The 24635-nt window shown below is 40.3% G+C and overlaps 1 protein-coding gene and 1 long non-coding RNA gene across 2 annotated transcripts in view; one reads left to right on the top strand and one right to left on the bottom strand.

Annotated features, from left to right (window-relative positions):
* Positions 1-3809, bottom strand: part of zfhx4 (zinc finger homeobox 4) — a 265117-nt gene extending 261308 nt beyond the window's left edge. Inside the window, 1 exon segment of the mRNA XM_073040174.1 lies at positions 3615-3809. The gene's annotated coding sequence lies outside the window, so the exon portion shown is untranslated.
* On the top strand, positions 1950-13497 carry LOC140725133 (uncharacterized). The gene is made up of 3 exons (XR_012098276.1): positions 1950-2887; positions 11862-11939; positions 12673-13497. It is a non-coding gene; the product is annotated as an uncharacterized lncRNA (long non-coding RNA).
* The last annotated feature ends 11138 nt before the right edge of the window (positions 13498-24635 follow it).

Here is a 24635-nt window from a genome sequence, read left to right on the forward strand (position 1 = left end):
TCCTTGTCAATAAACTATCACCGTGACTTCACTAGGTGATTGAAATATGAAGACCCAGCGTCACTAATTATATTCAGGTTATTTATAGATTTGACTCAAACAATAGCGACCAGCAGATACACTGGTAATTCTTAATAAATTTGATGACATCACTATCACGCAAATGAACATTTATTGTTGTTAACTTATAGTAATAAAAATATGTTACAAGGAGAATATAGAAGGCAAATATTAATAATGTGAAAAAATGTCACATTAAAAATATTTCTTGCCTATCAACTAAGTTGCGGAAGTTTGAATTTAACATTCTAATATCAATACGTAACTTGATTATTATTTTTATAGAAGAGTTTTTCTCTTGTTGCCAGAGCTTTTTTTAAAAAAAAACTATATGCTACACTTTCAGAAGTAAGGGGTTTTTCACCAAATTAGCAGATAATTTGTCCTCAGTGGTAACCAAATAATTGGGCTTCTGTCATTAAACTGAAAGTGGAATTATTGATTTAGAATGTATATTGTTATGTGATTAACACACATTTTAAGCAACAACCAACGATCTGAATCTGGCTTTCTCAGGCATTCAACTAATCACGGGTCAAAGGCACAACTGAGCATGTGCTGACAGGGAGTACCAGATTCCTTGGGTCACCGTCAGTGTTTCGAGCTTTGGAAAAGAAAGAGATTAAAATAAAAGGCTGCAACTACCCATTCTGCACTGAAGGATTTTAAATCACTAAGCCTTTTCTAATAGGCTTGAGACTTATTGAGGTAGAAACCATAAAAAATGAAGAAGAGAAATTTAATCCCTGAAATATTGATTTGCACATTAATATCATATAGGGTGAGGGCAATTTGGCTTCATGGAAATGACACATTGTCGACCCTTGGTGAAGTCAGAACCAATCTTACTGCTGAACATGTCTGAATCTCAAGAGTTATTAAGGGCTTTCCTTCTTGCCTTTATGAGTTTTCCTCTGCCTACCAATTCCATGTTAAATGTATTATCTTTAAGAAATAATTGTAAAACCTCAGGGGTTTTTCCAGCTAATGGAAGGGAGACTAAACCACATCAGATTCTGAAATGCAACATTAAACCCTTGCAATCAACAAAGCCACCTCAGTTCTGCTTTCATCCAATGCAGGCTATAATATTGTTATTGTGGGTAATCTAATTTCACTGTGTAAGTTTTAGCTTATGGTTAAAGTGCCAAGAGAATATTATGGGATATATGAACTGATTCACCCAGCCCCTCTGATTTGATTAGCCATTTTGCTGCATAAGGTTTTCAAAAATATCAATACAAAATTAAAGAAAATTATTGAAAAAAGAGACGTATCTTGCACCATTTTGTAAAACGCTTAAATGCGTAATTGAGGGATAAGGTTCTATTTAATTGTGGATGAAACACGGCAAACGTCAATGACAGGACTGCATGATAATAATCTATACAAATCTCATTCTTAATCATTCCAAAATGAACAACGTTTAATAAGTTAACCTACTGTATTTGCCACTATTGTTACCGGCCTGAAAGATTTTATTAAGGCCATTGACTAAATAAACTTCGGACAAAAAAAAACAAAAGGGATATTGTATCAACCAAAGTGTATCTATTAGTGTATAAAACGAATTTAAAATGTTAGCACTTGGCACCGTTCAGTTACTGAAAAACAATCTCAGTCTCGTCGTTCAAGAAAAAAAAGAGACGGGAAACAAAAACCGATTCGCACAAAATACCTCTGTCGCTATACGTGTCCCTGTGTTCATATACATAATCCATATGTGCGTGTGTCTATATAGATAAGTATTTACAGCCACTGCAAAATCCATCGGATGTTCCTTTTAGAAGTACAGAAATGATTGTATCGCAGATCAACTCGCCCGTCTAAGCCGCTGTATGTATTTTGATTCCTTTTCGACCTTTATAGACATTAGAGGAAAAAAGTGAAAGTGTTTATTTCTGATGGTGATAGGTTTAGGTAATTGAGCTTTTCGTATCAAAAATTACGAACAATTCTCCGGGATCTTGGAAATTAAACGTTTCCAGTCGACGTTGCTAAAACCCATGCTCTTTGTGGAGCTCTCTATTTTTAGCTTAGATTTCGTGTCGGATTTGTTTTAGTTGGTGCCCACAGTTGCTACTGGAATGATGAAGGGGAGAGAGTGCGTTACATACCCAGCGTTTGCTCTGAGTTTAAACGATCGATCCCCGTGTCACTGTCGTGTCCCAATCGCAGAAGTCTGCCCCGAACGAAAAGGCAGGGCTACTATATACGAGCTTCAATAATAATCAAAAAAAGCACAGAACACAGCGGAGTTAAGGCAAAAGGAGCCGAGGCGCGGATTTAGCTGGTTGGAATTCCGAACTGTGTTAGAAAAGATACTTAGAGGCACACAGGGATGAGTCGAAACGGATAATGTGCGAATCAAACTGGGGAGGAAGAGTTTAGCTCGGCTTTTGACAGAAAGAGCAGCAGCCGCGAGTGGAAGCAGGCAGACACAGGAGAGACACGCGCATACACACACTCGCACAGACACACACACACACACACACACACACACACACACACACACACACTCGCATACACACAGACACACACACACACTCGCATACACACACACACACACACACACACACACACACACACACACACACACACACACACACACACACACACACACACTGATCCAGGGACCAGGGGAGCGTGTCTGCCTTCAAGCTCTTCATCACCACCACCATGATTCTCATCACCCCGAGAGCATCAACCTGCAATAAACACCCACAACCTGCTGCGGCGGCTGCCTTCCGACCCAGGCTGAAGGAGTTCAATTCGCCCGAGCTGCCTGCTCTCTCAGCCGTCCAGCAGCCGGCTCACATACTGCCAGGTAAAAACAACAAAAACAAAGAGAACTGACTGGTGTTTAAACTGGGGCACGATCCTCCCAAAACGAATGCTTTCTTTTTGTTTAGATGCTTATAATTAAAGACTGGGTCCTAAAGATGGCCCGTGGATTAAAAAAATTGCAACATTTACTTTGTACAGATTATACGGGTTTCTGTTAATACTATAACCATCTCGCCGCTTGCTCAAACTGCTACTGTAAATCTGGTCTTTTTGTTTGGGAAGACGGCAGGAATAAAGTGAACAGTTCAGCGCTGGAAGACAGAAAAGTGTGGGTCTTGGACAGGCTCGTCACCTTTTCTTGTCTGTCTGCCTGTCCCTCTCGGACTACAAACTGCTTCTCACAGCCCCCTAAAAGAATGAGCAAGTTATGTCTGGAAATAGTTTCACAGGGAGGCGAGGCAAGCTGACAGCCCGCTCTGTCTCTGATGTATATCGACACGTCCCAAAAGTCACACGAACGCACTTGTGTAAACACCAGGTACCCGTTCTCTCCGAGGCGAGCGAGAGAGAGAGAGAGAGATCCTATTTAAATCGCGTTTATATAAATATTTTTGTTATGTTTTGAGAGAGAGAGGGGAGAGAGAGAGAGAGAGAGAGAGACAGAAACATCCAGCCAAGTCTGCAATGATAAAGAGTGCGAATCGATAACGCGGCTCCTTGGGTTTGCGACATAATACTGGCTTACCGCTGAATAAAGTGCAACTTACTATTTTCCCTCGCAGCCTCCTCTTCTTCTTTATTTTTTGTATAATGACATTAATTATTGTCACATCCACTGGCCCCGATTGCTTTTACAATTAAAAAAAAGGATCCCAGGCCAGAAGAAAGTGGGTCCTTTGGGCCGGCCCGGGTGAGCACTCTCGCCGGCGCTGCGACCGCAAACGGAAAAGGGAAACTGGAAATGAAAATCCGATATATCTTTATTCTGCTAATTATTTTGCCCTGTAAAAAATGGCTGATTAAGTTGAGTGCGCATGTGTCTTCATTACCGATGCACGACGGGAAGGTGTAATTAGCGAGGTGATCAACATTCAAAAGATTGGACTTGACGCTTTGAAGTTGAAGCCACGGTGGGCGATAATGGAAAAGTCATCAACCTGACCCACAACAGACACACAGACACACACGGAGCCACAGAGAGGGAGAGGGAGGGAGGGGGCAGAGAGAGAAAATGTCAGACAGACATACATACACATATACACAGACACAGGACACAACATAATACATTCCCGCATCAGGACAAAGACAAAGACACACATACACACGCGCACACACACAGGGTTTAACAATCGTCCTCTGATTTAACACTAGCAGGAGGAAGGGGGTGTGGGGGTGAAATGTATTTGTGGTGGGGTCATAATTAGAGCTGTGGAGTCATTAATACTCTCACACACAAGCACACATTTCATTCTCACAAACTCAGGTTCACTAAAACGAAACAAAACAAAGTCATATTATTTACTCTACACCGTAAAAAAGTCTCTGCACCGGGGGATCCTAACTAAACACCGGGATTGTTTTCTTTTAAAGAAAACTGAACGTGCGTTCAGTCGCTGTGCAAATACAATTATAAGCATTTTGGAAGCTGGAAGTAGAGGAAGTGCTAAAAAATAATCGATATACAAAAACTGCGAGTCGCATGCTTGAAGACGGGAGTTTTTTTTATTAAAAGGAGAAAACAAAAATAAAAAAAACTACTTTCATAATTTCTAGGGGAAAATACACAGAAAACAAATCGAAACGGCGTTTTGAAAAAAATATTCAATTCGCTTATTTTTAAATAAATATAATTATTCCACGGAAATAAGAACCAACAAAAAAGAAAATGCAAGGGCAAGTAGCAGCCAAGAACCGAATAAGGTTAAAAATCAAAAACCAGGCTCGTCGCTTCCTTACTAATCGCTTCTTTTCAGCGGAACACTACCTGTATTGATTGCGCTGATATCTGATCTACTGACGTGACTTTGCAACAGCAATCTAAATTACAATTTTCCTCTATTTTAATGTTTGTGTCTATATCCCTGATTGTATTTAAACTGAAATAACGCGTGGTTGTCGCGGGGGCTGATTTTGTTTGAGATAGTTCAGAACAGCTGGCAAACCCTACCTCTTGTGTTGTTCTCTTCTGTCCCTCATCCTTAATAGTCGCTATCGAATAAGACACTAAGGATGTTAATCGTTATGAGAAAATCAGGAGATCACCACTTATCTGGGGGAAAATCGAAGGCACTTTATTCAGAGCTGGGCTAGAGGATATGATAAGACTGAGCGAGATAGAACAGAACTGTGGTAGCACATGTTTCTCTCTGTCCCTTTCTTTCGCACTCTATTCCTCCCTCTTTCAGTTCTATGTTGCAATGTAGTGAGAGGTCTCTATCAGGGTCTCTTTGTACGGTGGCCGCCAGTAGCCCTCAACTCGCCTCTTGATCTCTCCCCTTGTCTATCACATCGCTTCTCTCTCTGGGACTCTCTGATAGCTCCACATCAACCCATCAGTACTGCTTAAATGTTAGGGACCCGTGCTCGAGACACCTCGATAACCCTCACTCCCCCTCGGGGGCTATTTGCCAAAGGCGCTGTGTTAAGTATATTTTTAAAAGACAAAACCTTAGTACTTCGGCTTAGACAAAGCCGAAAAGAAGTCATACACTGTAGATCCGCTATGGACAATGCACAAAACTACATTTTCCTATATTCAATAGATAAAGCAAAGAATTCCTGGCGAAGACGAAACGATTTTCCATATCAACAATAAAGATATATCGATCGGCTTGAACTTCCAACAACAATCTCCAAGTTACGGTTCAACCTGCTAGACTTTGCTCAATCTATGAAAAGTAGTAAAACGCCCGAGAAGCGCCAAAACTTTTGCAATAATAAACATATTTTTCTAATGTAGCCATGGCCACAATAACGTTGCACGTTTCAAATCAATTTAAAACTAAACCATTCTCATGTATAAAACGCACTGTTCAAGTTTCTCACCCACATTCCACGATCCAATCCACTAACTCGGTTTGAATGAAAGCATTCTTATAACATTGCTTTCTAAAAATAAAGTGTTATACAAACTGATAATCATTATTTTTAGATACAATTTTAACACGTTAAAAAGTAGTTCGTGCATTACCTGTGTTTTATCTCCCGGTCTATCAATCCTTTATTCTATAGGTCTTTGTAATTTGATTTTAGGGATTTATTTTGTACACAATGTAGCAGATCTTTTTTTTCTCTCTGTCTGTTGAAGGGAAATGTATACGATGAACACGCCTGGCGCCCTCTGGGGCTTAAAAGGTCATCACTTTGACAGCACGCTGACCATCATCTCCTCCCGGGTTCGGCCCATTGTTTATAAACACAGAAATATATACACCATTTCCTATTTCTTCACAGCAGAAATTTCACTTTCTGTCACCGACAATTCCAATACCAATTGCAAAAAGAAGTGCAACAATATGCAGAATATAACGTTACATTTTCAAACCACAAACTGTTCAACTTTTGTTAGGAACACAAACAAATAACTTGAGATTGGTTTTACCTCAGGAATTTTATCGATCACTTCTTTCTTGGACACCGTCATTGAAAACGAACTAAAAAAACGTTTGCAAAAAGCCCACGGATTTAGAAGGCTGACATCCCCAAAGTGTCCAGCACTGCAGGCCCAGTAGAAAAATGTGATAAATAAATTCGGGACTGAGTGCTGCCTCTCTGAATGCGGAGTTATCTGACTTTAATTTAATATTCCGCAATCATATTTTATAACGCAAATAATTCACGCCTATATTTCCCACGATTCTGCATGGAACCCAAGGTTTGTATTTAACTGCGTCTAATTCATAGCAGATATATATTAGTGCATTGATCATTCTGTATTTAATGTAACTATATTTTTTGTTTATATCTGTGAAATCTTTAAAGCATTTTTGTACCTTACAACTCATAACCTCCACATTTCCTGAGATTTCGAAAGAAAACAAATTAAATCCTCTCACTAGCAAATCGTTAAATAATCTTTAATCGAGTAATATGGACTAGATGTAGCCTATGTAAAACACTACCGTTATCCGATTGATCTGGTCCTGGATCGATTCGATAAACGGAAATCTATCAAAGCGTTTAAATGTGACATATCATTTACAACTAAACATTTCCTCCCACAACGAAAAAGGGGTTATTTCATGTGAAAAAGAACAAGTACAATACTTCACATAGTCTAATGATCAAAGGAGTATAATTAACTTGCATTTATTACAAACTTCACAAGTACGGCATGTATTTATGATCTTGTCTTAATTAATGATATCCATTTTAAATATTTCATACACCTATATTTTGAACGTTCGATTTTGCACTTCTGTCACCCTCAAAACGTTCCAGAATTAAATAGAAATAAATTACCATTTTCGCATTGTATACGAAAACAATGCACGGCGCATTCTATTCGTTTGCGTGTTTTTGTAATAAGATCCACAATTGCATAATAACCTCGTATATTTATAGCAGATTTTAATTTGTACAGCGGTATAAATTATTTTTGTGTAAAAAAAAACTGTTGCCACGATATTTTAGCACCTTGTTTGTTTAAGTCAATAACGCTCTCTAAACATCTTTGAACAATGTTCTGTGATGAAATGGAAACATATTTCAGATTTGTATTTGCTTTGCAGGATCAAGCTAATCGCTGCTTTAGCCATGTCTGTGTTAGGCTCCATACACTATTGTTTCAGGTCTCCATTTTTTTCTTCAAAATTCCACTAAATGGCGACTATCAAATTCTGACAATGTAAATTCGAACTGTTGCTGTACAATCGTTATTTTTATTTGTTAAAGAAAATCGATGAAATTGCCTCTAAAGTACTTAGTGAGGCGTGTTTGTACCGACTAGGGGAGAATACTAAATACAGTGGTTGGTCGATGAAAATTGAGTGGTTAGGAAATGTTTAAGTACACGCTCCTTAACGCTTGACTTGGTGACTGAAATGCTGCCTCTCTGATCTTTCTCACTCTCGCCTTTCCCTTTTTCTCAATCTTTTGTGTGCGCGGGTTTTAACCAGCAGTCTCCCTTTTTGTCCACCTCCTCTCTTCTTTCATTCTGACACTCTTTCATATTCTTCTTCCTTCTCCCGGACTCTTATTTCATTCGCTTTTCCGTTAGCTTTCCTTGCGTCTTCTAATTTAAAAAAAAATCAGGTTATTTCACCCCCCCCCTCAGGTTTTATTCTTCCTTACCTGCTAATCACATTTTACCACAATATTGCTCTTCGCACATTTCTATGTATTTTAAAATCTCTCCTCTACTTATAGTAATTTTCAATTTTCCCCAGTTTAGAACATCAGATCCCTCGAACTTCCTTTATCCCCGACGATGTTCGCTATCGTTTGATGTTTCCTTTATCTTTCTACATCTTCTTTCTCCAACTCTTTTCCTTATTTTGTATTATTTTTTATTCATGTTCTTCCCCCTCTTCCCCATGGAGTATTAATTCCACCACCTGGAGTATTCATACCATCTTTTTGCCAATATTGAATTTCCCTCCCACCTCAGCATTACTTACACTTTCTCTTTCCCTCCCTTGAATCACCAATTTGCCTTTCTTGTTATGCATTTAGTTTCTGTTCCAGTTGTCTTTTACCTTTATTTTTTCTCTCTCTCATGTGCTGATCATCCCCCATTGGCTTTCCCCCATTCTTTTTATCTATATTCTTCACCTTTTCTGGCTGTCTGTATTTTATCATGTCTTTCTGTATGTGCTCATTTTTTTGTTATGCATTATCATAAACTTTCCCAGCATACTGATCATTTCTGCAGTTTCTCTATCTCTCCATTTGTAATTCCCGTCTTTCGACTTCCATATTCTCACCTCCTTATTGGTTCCACCCCCCCAACAGCCACACAACACTCAGACGCAGGCATTTCCCTTTTGTGTATTATTTTCATTTTCCCATTTTTTTCTGCCTATTCTCTCATCATCTTTCTATTTTCCTCTATTTTATGTTCGCTCTTAGCTTCTCACTGCATTTTTGTTGTTCTATTATTTTTTTGCTTCGTGAATTTTACCCATCTTTACACTGCACTCACACTTTTCTTTCGCCTTAAAAGTAAATTGGCAATTTTCTGTCTCTCTTATTATCATTTTCTTCGAGCATTTGCTCATTTCCCCTCTGCATTTCTCCCCTCACCTTCTCTCCCCCTCACCCCACATTTCTTTAGGTAGCTCCCTCAATCATATCTTTTCCCTTGATTTGGTTTCAATCTCTCTGTCTTACAGTGCTCTCTAGACCCATATTGTTCCCCCCTTCCATCCAGGCAGAGCTACCGGAAGCTTCAGGAGAGACTGCCCCTTCCTGCACAAACTCATCTCTCAGGCCACCCATCACTAATTGCCTTGATAGTTCCCTTGGCATCAACCACTGACACGTAGGTCAGTCACTGCTGCCAGGGGAACCATCAAGGCACGAGTTCTGCACTGAACAAAGTATCGATGTGCAAACCCAGCCAGGAACTTGCTGCAACAGCAGAACACAGACTGCGATCCAAGCCACAGTGTTCAAGAAATCACCTGTGTACCATCTTAACTTCAGACTGGTACTCACATTTGTAGATATTTGTTATTATTTTATACCACCTGCAATAATGTCCTGCTCTACAGCAAAGGATGAATAGTTATTTTAATAGCTATTTCACGAATCAAATTTGTATCCACTGTTGCTTTTACCATATTTAGGCTAAAAATATCTGGTAAGGTTTCTTTTTGTTCTCCTTTCATGTTACCATGAGAATGTGGTCGTGTGCTGTGGGAGACACCTGTCCTGTGCTGTGAAGTTAGTCCCAGAAGGCTGTCAGATCAGGACATTCTGAATCTGGAGCCAACTAAAATGAACAAATGGTGAAATACCTAGCAAGGATAGGGTATCAACTGGAGAAAAACTTGAAGGGAATTGTTGTTGTCTTTGCCATTTTAAGCCATGGAAGTAGCAGGTTTGGAAATTTGAGATATTGTAGTGTAGTCTTGAAATAGGACATACTGTAGCCCGAGAGAGAAGTGTACATTTATGAATGAGATGTTGCTAAAATGAGAAAAGCTTTAAAGACAGTGAAAGAGTGTTAGAGCTGAAGAACTGGACTGTTGTTACCCCTGCGGTCATCTGAACAAACCATTATTCTCCAGATGTGCATTCTAGACAGTAGGAGCCCCTGAGAATCACGAATCAGGCCATTTACTGCAGAACACCCAACATCTGACCCATCCATTAGTCACAGTGTTTGTGTTGTTATTCTAGTTGTATTTCTGGTTCATGGTGATCACCAGAAAGTTGACAGCAAAACTTCTGCCATTGAATGTTAGAGCCTTGTGAAAACGTTTCCTGCCTTTTGATGTCAGGTGCTTCATAACTAGCCGCAACTTAACAACCCAGCCCTGGACCCTAGCCAAACCAAAATTAGTGAAGAGAAATCATCAACGTTGCTTTTTTACCCAGCTACAGAACCTGAAAGCTCTCAGTACATATGGCACATAAAATATTTTATAATATACATTCAGTGGCCACTTTATTAGGTATGCCTGCACACCTGCTCATTAATATAAGTATCTAATCACTCACTCACGTGGCAGCAACTCAATGCATAAAAGCATGCAGACATGGTCAAGAGGTTCAGTTGCTGTTCAGACTAAATATCAGAATGGAAAAGAAATGTGATCTAAGTGAATTTAACTGTAGAATGATAGTTGGTGCCAGATGGGTTGGTACGAGTATCTTAGAAACTGCTGATCCCCTGGGATTTTCATGCACACCAGTCTCTAAATTTACAGAGAATCATGCAGAAAATTTAAAAAAAAACACATGCAGTGGGTCTGTGTGCAAAAATGACTTGTTAATGTGAGAAGTCGGAAGAGAATGGCCAGACTGGTTCAAGCTCACAGGAAGGCAACTGTAACTCAGATAACCGTGCACTACAAGTGGTGTGCAGAATGGCATCTCTGAATGCAAAAGATGTCAAAGCTTGAAATGGATGGGCTACAGCAGCAGAAGACCACACTAGATTCCACTCCACACCTAACAAAGTGACCACGGAGTGTATTTTATAATATTCTAAGTATGTTTGAAACACTGAACAAAAATTACTTTTTGTGGTTTTTTTTCTATTGTTAGTTAATGAAAGGTCATCAATAGAAAGTATTAACCCTGTTTCTCTCTCCAAGTACTTAAACCTCAAGTCATGATCCACTGATTATTCCAGTATTTTATATTATGATAGAAAGCTGCAGCTCGACTTTGTTAAGAGGTTGAAGACATTTAAAATGTCAGCAAAGACTCTCGCACATTTCGATAGATGTACGGTGGAGAGCATTCTGACTACTTGCAACATAGCTTGGTATGGAGGTTCCAATGCACAGGAGCGCAAAAGGTTGCAAAAGGTTGTTGACTCAGCTGGCTCCATTTGGGCACAACAGTCCCACCATCAAAGACATCTTCAGGAAGCAGTGCCTCAAGAAGGTGGTATCCATCACTAAAGACCCTCACCATTTTGGACATGGCTTCTTGTTGCTACCATCAGGAAGGATGAAGACTAATCAGAAACAGCTTCTTTCCCTCAGCCATCAGATTACTGAAGAGTCTGTGAACCCATGAACACTACCTTATTATTCCCTTCTTTGTATTGTAATTTTGTAAATACACTATTTTGTAATTTATTGCATTTTGATATTTTTGCTCTATACTGTTGCCACAAAATAACAAATTTCACATCATATACTGTATACAGTGATAATAAACTTGATTCTGATTCTAGATTTAGATGATTGCTGTTCAAAACATTGACCATTAGATGCATGTGGTTAATCCAGGATGCAAGTGTGAATAATTCCATAAGACTCTGCCTTTGGGGTGTGATCCCAATTCACACGCTGTATTTATATGTTCATTAATCTTTTTATTGTGCTTGATTGTAGAAGAGCGATAATAAAATCTGAAGAAATTTTGGTAAGAGTGAAGCTGGCCATGGCAATTCACCAGTGTTGGAGACAAAGGTAAGTGATAGTCACTCTTGTGAACAGTTAATAATTAGAATTTTACTGGTAGATAGAGTACATTTATTCTACAGTCACAGAGTCATAGAAAAATACAGCACAGAACCATAAGCACTTCACAGAAGCCTGTCAGTCCATCTAGTCTTCCAAATCACTTACACTGCTGCTCCCATTGACCTGTACCAGCCCTATAGCCCTCCATACCTCTACCATCCACGCACCTATCCAAACTTCTCTTTAACATTGAAATTGAGCTTAAATGCACCACTTCTGCTGACAGCTTGTTCCACACTCTCACGACCCTCAGAGTGAAGAAGCTTCCCCTCATGTTCCCCTTACACTTCTCACCTTTCACCCTTAACCCTTGCTCTTTAGCTGTGGTGCCACCCAACCTCAGTGGAAAAAGCCTGCTTGCCTCTTCCATATCTATACCCCTCATAATGAATCTTGAATCCCCAGCATTTCACAAGCAGAATTATGGTTCTACTTGTAGCACTAATATAAAATCCTACTTTAAAACAGATTACACAACAATACAAGTTAGAAATATGAATAATATATTTGCAGATAAGATGTGTGATATAAAACTGAAATCATTATTTTAAAATTCTGCTTCTTGCATAAAGTTAGAGGCTCAATATCATCACCAAACCATAGTCAAATTTGATTTCATTATGGATCACCTTCAGTTTAGGAGACAACAATTAATCAATATTTTTTTTCCTGGTTTAAGATGGCACTGCCGAAGATGTGTGACAGCTTGCTGGTAAATCATAAGGCAGGAGAATTGACAAAAAAATTACTTATTACATATTTCATGAAGCAAATAGTGGTGCAGACAATGAAGAGGCAGGTGGAGTGAGGCTGGTTCAGGGGATGAACTGTGCTGGCGAGTGCAACGTGCTTGAGCCACCGGGTACGCAGATGGAGTTCGTATCGCTAGCGGAGACGAAGTGAGCAATTTGGAGAGAAGTCGGTGCAAGAGTTTTGATGCCTGTCCACTTAATCCGGGTGTGAGGTCATCCGAGTGATCCAAGTGCCAATCTGGTTTGGTGAGATCAAGAATGGCTTCTAGCAGAGTGGCCCCAGTGTATTGGGAGGCCTGGATCCAGGTCCTAGAACATGGCACTAGTCATTGCTTATACAATTTAGATGTCGGCCCAGATAGACTGAAAGCCCAAGTGTCGGGTAGAGGGGTAAGGGTCGGACTGATTTCACTCACTCTTCCGTGATGTTCATTCCTTTCTCGGCGACTGTGAACTGATCCGGCTACTGTGCGTTTCTGCCCCCCCCCACCCCGGTATGAAAACTGGGGTCCAAGGCCTGGCTTGGGCCTACTCTGGGAGTGGATCTGGAACTCAGTCTGGTTCGGGATGCTGTTGGCTTGCTTCTATTGTTTGCAGGATGTGTTTTTTTCTCTCTCTTTATCTGCACAGTGGATTTTGGTCTTTTTAAAAACTGGGTTATTTGAGTTTCTTTCTTTGTGGCTGCCTGTAAGCAGGCATATTTCAAGGTGTATACCTTATATATTTTTCGATAATAAATGTGCTTTGAATCTTTGAATCTTTGATTGGTGTTGGGGTCCTAGCAGTTCACAATCTACATTAGTGGTTCCACATTTTTATGATGACAGTAATCCAGGTGGCAATGTAAGTTGTAAAGAGGATGCAGAATAAATGAATAACAGATTAACTTTAATGAGGGAATATGCAGGCCATCCAGTTTGATAGAAAAATAGATAAGCAGTGACTTTCTATGAACAAGTGAATTATCAAACAAAGATATTTTTAGAGGGACCTCATTACTTTTTACAACAATCACTGAGTATTAGCATGTGGGCACATTAACCAACTAAAAAGGCAAACAACATTCTGCCCTTTATTGCAAAAGGATTTATGTATAAGAGTAAAGAATTCCTACTGTAGTTACATAGATTCTTAATGAGATTGTACCTGGGATATTTTGTACAGGCCTGGTCTCCCCAGTTCAAAGTTCAAATTAAATTTATTATCAAAATACATATATGTCACCATATACAACCCTGAGATTTATTTTCTTGCAGGTATACCCAATAAATCCAATAACCATAAGAGAATCAGTGAAAGATCACACTAACTGGGAGTACAACCAGTGTGCAAAAGACAATGAACTATGCAAATACAACAACAACAACAATAATAATGATGATGATAATAATAATAATAATAATAATAATAATAATAAATGAGCAATAAATATCAAGAACATGAGATGAAGAGTCCTTGAAAACGAGTCCATAGATTGTGGGATCATGTCAATGATGGGTCAAGTGAAGTTGAGTGAGGTTATCCCTTTCGGTTCAATTTCCTGATAACAGCAGTGAGAAAGAGTATGATCTGGGTGGTGGGGGTCCCTGATGATGGGTGCTTTCCTGCAACAACGCTCAGGAACAAAAGCACATACGGCAGAACATTACAGCACAGTGTAGAGCCTTTGGTGTACAGTAATATACTTGAGATAGATGGACCCTAATGGAGGATCCGCAATTGATTCCTGGGATTGGAGGCTGGTCTTGTAAGAATAGGTTAACCCGACTTGCCCTATACTCACTTGACTTATAAAGAATCAAAGGTGATCATAAGACTATAAGACAATAAGACATAGCAGCCCAATGAGTCTGCTCAGCTATTCCATCATAGCTGATTTATTGTCCCTCTCAACACCATTCTCCTGACTTCTCCCTGTAACCTTAGACACCCTTACTAATCAAGAACATATCAACTTCCTCTTTACATATACCAATGGCTTATCTTCCTTTGCTGCCTGTGGCAATTCCACAGATTCATCACCATCTGGCTAAAGCAACTCCTCCTCATTTCAGTTCTAAAGGGATGCCCTTGTATTCTGAAGCTGTGCCCTCTGGTCCTGGACTCCCCCACTGTGGAAAAAATGCTCTCTACTTCCACTCCACCTAGGCCTTTCAATATGCAATAAATTTCAACAAGATCCCCTTTCATTCTTCTAAACTCCAGTGGTTACGGGCCCAGAGCCTCAAACGCTCCTCAGATTTTAACCTTTTCATTCCTGTGATCATTCTTGTGCACACCTCTGGACCCTCTCCGATGTCAGCATATTCTTGCTTAGATAAGGGGCCCAAAACTTCTCAAAATACTCCATGATCTCAATGAAACATACAAAGGTCTTAAGATCCATTGGCTGTGCGATCTGGAAACAGGGAGCCATAATCCTGAAAAAAAAAGAGGTCAGCTATTCAGTGCTGAGGTATACAAAGAATTCCCTTCACCCAATGGGTAATGAGTCTTTGGAACTTGTAGTCAAGAGGTTGTGGAGGTTCAGTCACTCGGTAAATTTAAGGCAGGAACAGATTTGCAGACGAAGGATCTTGGCCTGAAGCATTGGCTGTTTATTCCTCTTCACAGATGCTGCCTGGCCTGCTGACATCCTCCAACAGTTGGCTTTGGGTTCTCCAGTTGCAATAATTTTTGGACATTTAAAGGAATTGTGGAATATCAGATTGAAGATTAATCACGGTCTTACATTATGTCTGATGGGAATGAAAAGCCAGCTTATGTTTCTTATATCGTAACATTCCTGAAGGGATACATATATTTTTCATCTTGCTCCACATGTAGAAGGATGTCAGAAGACAATATCACTCTGAATCACATATACATACACTCGATAAATGATGATATACTCAGGTACCAAAAGGAACAATAAGAACTTGCATTTACTCAAAGCTTTTAATGTGAATGAAACATAAAAGGCACCTCCCAGCAGCATTATTAAAACAACACTGACACCATATCAAGCAGAGAAGATCGAGGCAGAAGACCAAAAACTTTGTTTAGGAAATAGGTTTAAAAAGGAGCCTTACAGGAAGAAAGAGAGACAGAGAGATGGAAAGGCTTAGGAAGAGAATCCTATAGTTTAAGACCTTGCAAATAATGGAAGAACAATGGAGTCAATGCATAGGGAAAATCATTTGTAACAGGGTCCAGTGACAATGACCATTCCAATATTTAGTTGAAGGAAATTTCTGCTTATCTAATGCTCTGTGTCATACAACAGAGAAAGAGGAAGGATAAAGAGAAACAGTTGTGAGGTAAGGATCAGAGTTCCATGTGGGAACTAATCCAGTGTTTTGGTTTATGGATACCTGCTGGAATTGTTGTAAATATTGTCACTGCAATTGTACCGAACCAATCATTTTTAAGTGCAGGAATAGGATGGTAATAAATAAACGCTACAGCCTTTAAAATATAAATGCTATAACTTTTCAAATCAATTGAATGAGCAATATTTTGCAATTAGGAGAAGGAATAGTCGCAACTTTTGGCAAATAAATATGAGACTTGGTCATGCTGAGGAGAATAACCTGGCAAACATAACAGAGGGAAGTCTAAAAGGCACAAGAGACTCTGCAGATGTTGATAACACGTGCAAAATGCTGGAGTAACTGGCAAGACAGGCAGCATCTATGGAAATGATTAAGTAGTCAATGTTTCAGGCCGTAACCCTTCATCAGGTCTGGAAAGGAAAGAAGAAGCCAGAATAAGAAGGTGGGGTGAAGGGTGTTGTACAAGCTTGAAGGGGGTAGGTGAAGCCAGGTGTTGGAAGAGTGGGGAATGAAGTAAGAAGCTGGGAGGTGATAGGTAGAAAGGCTAAAGGGCTGCAGCAGAAAGAATCTGATAGGAGAGAAGAGTTAACCATGAAGAAAAAGGAGGAGGAGGGAAAGTAGGTGAAGGTGATAGTATAAAGACGCAAACACAAGGAAATCTACAGATGCTGGAAATTCAAGCAACACACACAAAATGCTGGTGGAACGCAGCAGGCCAGGCAGCATCTACAGGAAGAAGTGCAGTCGACGTTTCGGGCCTGCTGCGTTCCACCAGCATTTTGTGTGTGTTGCTTGGAGATGATAGGCAGGGGAGGAAAAGTGATGTGGCAAGAGGGAAGCCGAAGTAGTGAATTGAAGAAGAGGGAAAGGGGAGTGGGAATTTACCAGAATTGAGAAAAATTAATGTTCATGCCATTAAGTTGGAGGGATGTTTGTTAAGGATGGAAACAAGAGGGTATATGATATTTAAGTTTTCATAACATAACCCCTTGCTATTTAAATATTTTATCACAATCCCCTCATAATCTTACTTAATAAAATTAAACTATTTTACATCTTCCGGAACAGAAAGTTTTCCATATTTCGACTTGCATTTTGAGAAAAATTATTTCCTCATTTTCTTCGTGAATGGTCTTGCCAGTGTGTTTTCTTAATCTGAATTCTCCTATCAGGTGAAATAATTTTCTTAACTTTAAATTGCCCAGTAGCTTTATACATTCAATAAGTCTAGTTCTGTTTCACATAGTATACTCACATAATTTAATCATTTAGATTCTCGTGTCCTAGTGATCCAGTTTTTGAGCCAAATGTGATTACTCGCATGGTGCTGGCAATGCAGCTGTAGTTCATGGCTTGTAGTGATGGTCTCCCTTGCTGGAAAAGGCCAGTGCCAGTCACTTGTATGGACTTGTATGGACTGGATAGATCCAATAACACTTACTGGATCTATTCAGAACGTGCTGTGCTTGAATATGGACTGTTTCATTATCTCTGGAACTGTAGCCAGAACTAATCATCTTATTTTTGACAGCAAAAGGCTCTTTTCTGACTATGCTCTTTCCTTGCTGTTGCCAGCGAGAAGGAGGTACAGGAATCTTAGGACCCACAGCACCAGGTTCAGGAACATTTATTCTCCTTCAGCCATCCGGCTCCTATACCAGTGTGAAGAACCTCAACACTGAACTGATTCTACAACCTTCCAAGGACTCTATAACTCATGTCCTCAGTAATATTTATTTCTTCTTGTATTTGCACAGTTTGCCTTCTTTTGCACATTGGTTGGCTGTTAGTCTTTGTGTGTGGTTGTTCACTGACCCTATTGTATTTCTTTTTTCTGCTGTGAATTCCTGCAAGAAAATCAATTTCAAGGTGGTATTTGCTGACATACAGTACACCTAGTTTGATAACAAATTTACTTCAAACATTAAACTTTTATGGTGGTGAGAAGTGATGAAAAAGTTGCAGATAGATGGTGTAATGTATTCAATATTTCAGTAATATTAGAGTAATATTGTAAATATATTGGTTGAGTAAGCATTCTTTGTTTACATAATTCATAATGGGTTATATGTAAGAAGTTCCAGAATATGCAACCACATCGTATGTGGGTGCCTCACTAGAAAAAAAAGAGAGAAGACACTAAGTAGACACCAACTCAGCTCCTGTGTTTTCCTTTTGATTAGTTTCTGGAGTAACAAAACATAATAGTGGTGACAAGGAAGTTTTAACAAGAACCCAAGACAGCCACCTACCTAGTGACAGCAGTATATTTCTCTTTGGAAGGGGAGAGAGAAGTTTGAGTGATAAAAAAGCAGAAAATGGATGAAATTAATAAGCAATGAGTATGGCAATGGGTTCATAAACAATGAGTACTGGGTGATAATAATAAATAAATAAAAGAATAGAAATGGTTGGCTACATTGGAGGGATAGATGCGTTTAATTGCACAACAGTATACTGAACGACTTGAGCAGTATCTTGAAGAAAATGAAATAGCCGATGAAAAATGAGTGCCAGTGTTGCTGAGTGCAATATACAAAACATACAGTTTTCTTTGGAGTTTAACTGCTTCAACCAAACCAGGAAAAATGAGCTTTGCTGATATTGCGAACATAATACCAAACTATTGTTGATTGCAAAACACTTCAGGTTTCATAAGTGGAATCAAAAGGAAGGTGAGTTCATTTCAGCTTACACGGCCGAATTGAAGAAATTGTTTGAGTGTTGTCAATTCATTGAGAGATTATTTATTTTGTGGGATCTTACAAGAAAGCATTCAAAAACAGCTCCTTACTGAAGCACAAGTCACATTTAGAACAGCAGTTTAAACCATTGTATCAATGGAAACAGCAGACAGAGGTGCAATTGAATTCTAGTCAGGAATGAAGGTGTGCAGGAACAGAAGTGCAAGGTCAAAACAGAAATCTGCTTCGCTGAACAAATTGTGTTAGTGTTGTGGCAGGGGGCTCACATAAACCAGGCCAATTCAGGTTTAAAGGCAGAACTTGTATAAAACGTAACAAAGTAGGACACATACAAAGAACCTGTTGGGCAGACAAAAATAAAGGGACTGCATAGGAAGAGAAAAAGGTAAAAAGTCAAGCTGCAGTTTCAAAGAGGGAACTAATCTGTATGCTGTGATGAAAAAATCTGATAATGATAAGAGTGATGCAGGACTGTGTAGTTTTAAGATTTGGAATCATAGAGTCATATAGAAGTACAGCAGAGAAACAGGCCCTTTGGCCCATCTAGTCCATGTGAAAACCATTTAAACTACCTACTCCTAAAGATCATAGCTCTCCATATCCTTACTATCCTTATACCTATCCAAACTCCTCTTAAAACATTGAAATTGAGCTTGCATGCACCACTTGTGCTGGCAGCTCCTTCATACTCTCACACCCCTCTGAGTGAAGAGGTTTCCCCTCATGTTTCCCTTAAACTTCTCGCCTTTCATCCTTAACTGATCATCTCTGCTTGTAGTCCCACCCAACTTCATTTACAATGTGAAAACTAAAAAGGGACAAGTAATACGGCTAACATCAGATATGTGCAGAAAATTAATTAAAATGGAATTTAACTATTTCAGTCTTTCCACAAAATGTGTTTGAATGGCATTTAAAAATACTAAAATGAAGGCTGCATATATCCAGCTGCATATACTGGAAAAAATAACTCTAATGGGAGTTATAACAGTGAAATACAACAATTAACAAGCCACTTTGGGCTTGTATGTAGGAAAAGCAGGAGAGCCAGCATTGTGGGGATGTTGAGGGTTGAGACAACCATAACATTATTGGAGATACATCCATTACTTCATGCCACATCTCTCGCAATAAAGACGGTGAATTAAGAAAGGTACTGGAGGATGCCATAGCAATGTTCAAGGATGGCTTTTGCAAACTCAAACATATGAAGGGTAAAATAGTGTTAAATAAAAATGCCACACCCAAGTTATACAAAGCCCATAAAGTAGTCATTTAGCGAGGTCACATGGAGGCTGAAGGAGTTAATCAGTATTCACTACAGAAAAGGATCTTGGCAATTGTAGGGATGACTTACAGCAGATTGAAAATCTTGATATAGACCTTAAGAAAGAGGAAGTACTGGAGCTTGTGGAAAGCATCAAGTTGGATAGGTCTCTGGGACCTTACTCTGAGATGTACCCCAGGCTACTGTGGGAGGTGAGAGAGGAAATTGTTGAGCCTCTGGCAATGATCTTTGCATCATCAATGGGGATGGGAGAGATTCAGGAGGATTGGAGGGTTGCAGATGTTATTCCCTTATTCAAGAAAGGGAGTAGAGATAGTCCAGGAAATTATAGACCAGTGAGTCCTACTTCAGTGGTTGGTAAGTTGCTGGAAAGATCCTGAGAGGCAGGATCTATGAACAGTTGGAGAGACATAATAATATGATCAGGAATAGTCAACATGGCTTTGTCAAAGGCAGGGTCTGCCTTATGAGCCTGACTGAATTTTCTGAGGATGTGACTAAACACATTGATAAAGGTAGAGCAGTGGATGCAGTGTATATGGATTTCAGCAAGGCATTTGATAAGGTACCCCATGCAAGCCTTATTGAGAAAGTAAGGAGGCATGGGATCCAAGTGGATCTTGCTTTGTGGATTCAGAATTGGCTTGCTCACAGAAGGCAAAGAGTGGTTGTAGACGAGTCATATTCTGCATGGAGGTCGGTGACCAGTGATGTGCCTCAGGGATCTGTTCCGGGATCCTTTCTGTTCCTGAGTTTTATAAATAACCTGGAGGAGGAAGTGGAAGGATGGGTTAATAAATTTGCTGATGACACAAAGGTTGGGGGTGTTGTGGATAGTATGGAGGGCTGTCAGAGGTTACAGCGGGATATTGATAGGATGCAAAACTGGCTGAGTAGTGGTAGATGGAGCTCAACCCAGATAAGTATGAGGTGGTTCATTTTGGCAGGTCAAATATGATGGCAGAATATAGTATTAATGGTAAGACTCTTGGCAGTGTGGAGGATCTGAAGGATCTTGGGGTCCATAGGATGCTCAAAACAGCTGCACAGGTTGACTCTGTGGTTAAGAAGGCTTACGGTGCATTGGCCTTCATCAACCGTGAGATTGAGTTTAAGAGCCAAGAGGAAATGTTACAGCTATATAGGACCCTGGTCAGACCCCACTTGGAGTACTGTGCTCATTTCTGGTCACCTCACTACAGGAAGGATGTGGAAACCAAAGAAAGGGTGCAAAGGAGATTTACAAGGATGTTGCCTAGATTGGGGAACATGCCTTATGAGAATAGGTTGAGTGAACTCGGCCTTTTCTCCTTGGAGCGAAGGAGGATGAGAGGTGACCTGATAGAGGTGTACAAGATGAAGTGAGGCATTGATCATGTGGATAGTCAAAGGCTATTTCCCAGGGCTGAAATGGCTAGCGTGAGAGGTACAGTTTTAACGTACTTGGAAGTAGGTATACAGAGGGGAAATCAGAGGTAAGTTTTTTATGCAGAGAGTGGTGAATGCATGAAATGGGTTGCTGGCATCGACGGTGGAGGTGGATACAATAGGGTCTTTTAAGAGACTCCTGGATAGGTAGCTGGAGCTTAGAAAAATAGAGGACTATGGGTAACCCTTGGTAATTTCTAAAGTAAGTACATGTTCAGCACAGCATTGTGGGCCGAAGGGACTGTATGGTGCTGTTGGTTTTCTATGTTTCTATGAATTCTTTCCAAGGTTAAGTGAAGCACATGGGCAACACCAGTGATCCCAGTAGCCAAGAAGGGAGTGTCTACTGCGATCTGTGGTGTTTTTAAGGTCACTATCAACAGAATACTGAATGTAGGTTACTACCCTCTTCCCAGGACAGAAGGTATCTTTGTATACCCTTCTGGAGGAACACACTTAATCAAAGTGGACTTAGCTGAGGCCTACTGACAGAGGGAGATGGAGGAAGATTCCAAAGTGGTTCTCATCATAAACACTCATAAAGGGCTTTATTGTTATAATATGCTTAGTTTTAAAGTAGCATATGCACTTGCACTCTCACAGAAAACTATGGATCACCAGGAGCTGTAAGGCTGCCCAGGCATGCAGTGCTACCTGGATGACATCATTATTACAGGTAAGGATGACAAGCAATACCTCCAAAATCTCAAGACAGTGTTGAAAGGATTAGAAGATTATAGGCTCAAAGCACAAAGCTACAACTGTGAATTCTTTAAACCAAGCATCAATGTGGTCACATCATTGACGCACAAGAATTAAACAAGTGCGCTGAGAAAATTCAAGCAGTGCTGGATGCCTCAAGGTCAAAGGATGTATCATAGTTGTGGCCCTTTTTAGGATTTGTCAATTACCATAATGTCCAAACCTGGCTGCTGAACTCCTTGAACTCATCACTACAAATCGAGAAAAAAAAGGCAATGGATAACGCAATGTGAGGTGGCTTTCCAAAAAAAGAAAATGACACAGCGACGTCAGGCACTGTACTCATACCTTATGATCCAGATTGTCCAATGAAGCTTGCTGTGATGGTTCACCTTATGATACAGGTGCAATTATGTCACATATTATGAGTGATGGAAGTGAATGCCCCATAGACTTTCCATCATCTTCCCTTACCACTGCAGAGTAAAATAGTACTCGTACAGGAGAGGGATTACCCAGTATATGCATGGGACAGAGTTTACTTGCATAACTAATCATCAACCGCTAGTGTCCTTTTTCACTCCACAGAGGGGTGTTCCACTAACAGCAGCAGCACAAATGCAGGACGGGCTCCATTTTTTCGAGGATACAATTACAAGATCAAATTCAAGAGGATTTGATCCTTGCATACCACAATACAGCACACTCCATCACGGATATGCTGATGGTTTGTCCCTGGGAATAGAAATACCTGAAATATTTACAAAAGAGGACAGTCCTCTGGATGTATTTTCCCAATGAAAAATGAAAGTCTCCCTACTCCGGCACACATGACCAAAAGGAAAACAGAGAAAAGGCCTTGCACAGTCTCAGGTCTACATGGCGAATGGCTGGAATACACAGCAGAAATTCTAGCTCCCCCATTTTTTTCCAGCACCAGATGAACTTGCCCTTGATGGGGGTTGCCTTATGTGGGGATTGAGAATCCAAGCTGAGAGCTAAAAGGTTGGAGGAGCTATATACCAGTCAACTAGGTGTAGTCAAAATGAAAGCTTTGTCTGGTGGCCTTGGCTAGATCAGCAGGTCAAGCAGTTTTCCATGCACTGTTTGGGATGCCAACAGCTCCAGAAGATGCCAAGAGCAGCAACGCTCCATCTCTGGGAATGGCCTACATTGCCTGGCAGAGGATTCATGTCGATTTTGCTGAACCGTTCATGGGCACAACTTCCTTGGTGTTAGTGGATGCAGCTAAGAAATGGCCAGAAGTGTTCCCAATACCCTCCACTATAGCCTCACACTATGCTGATGTGTTTAGAAGCTTCTTCTCAAGACCTGGTGTTCCAGAATACTTAGTCAATGGATCACAGTTTGTTGTGAAACACTTTCAGTTATTCCTGAAAACAAATGGAATAAGACAGATTAAATCTGCACCGTATCATCCTGCTCCAAATGGCTTGGAGTCTAAAGAATGCACCGCAAGCAATGACAGCAGAACACACTGTTTACCGGTATTTAAATCTTACACCCATCCCACAACGTGAGTGAATAAAAATCTTTGAGTTATGACTCCATTGCAATGTACAGACATGTGAGTTTATAAGTCTAATGGCTTATAGAATGAAGCTGTCCCATAGCCTGTTAGTCCTGGCTTTAATGCTGCAGCACCGTTTGCCAGACGGAAGCAGCTAAAACAGTTTATGGTTGGGATGGCTGGTGTCCCCAGTGATCTTCCAGATCTTCTTTCCGCACCTGCTGCTGTAAATGTCCTCAATAGAGGGAAGTTCACACCCACAGATGCGCTGGGCTGTCCGTACCACTCTCTGCAGTGACCAGCAATCAAGGTTGGTACAGTTCCCATACCAGGCAGTGATACAGCCAGTCAGGATGCTCTCAATGGTGCCCCTGTGGAAGGTCATGAGGATTTGGGGACTACATTGGTATCAGAAGCTCGCCAACTTCCTCCTTGCATACCACAATACAGCACACTCCACCACCAACAACCAATAGCTATGCTATTCCTAGGTTACCCCTTATCCTCATGCTTGGATCCTTTACAACTAATCTCAAAAAGAGTACTGTATCCAGGACAAACAGCTGAGACAAACTGAGGGCTCCTCAAACAAGGAGGCTTAATGTGTCACTTTGAGACAAGCAGTCCTGGTGAGGGACAACAGAGATGATTAAAAGTGGGTACTTGGAAAGATTAGGGACAGAACTGGACTACTGTCCTACACAGTGGAGATAACATTTGACATCCTCTGGAGATGGGACATTGGTCAGTTGAGGAGAGCAGTCATTGTTAGAGAAGAAAGACACCCAGAATTGTCACAACCACTTCCTGCAGTCCCGAAGTCAACTCCTACAACCACCATGGTGGAAGCCCCAGAACCTGAGATTGTTTCACAGCCAGGTGTCTCACCTGCCAAGCAGAGTGACTTCCCCCCACCCTCCAC

Source organism: Hemitrygon akajei, chromosome 1 (genome assembly GCF_048418815.1).
Source record: "Hemitrygon akajei chromosome 1, sHemAka1.3, whole genome shotgun sequence".
NCBI classification, from domain to species: domain Eukaryota; kingdom Metazoa; phylum Chordata; class Chondrichthyes; order Myliobatiformes; family Dasyatidae; genus Hemitrygon; species Hemitrygon akajei.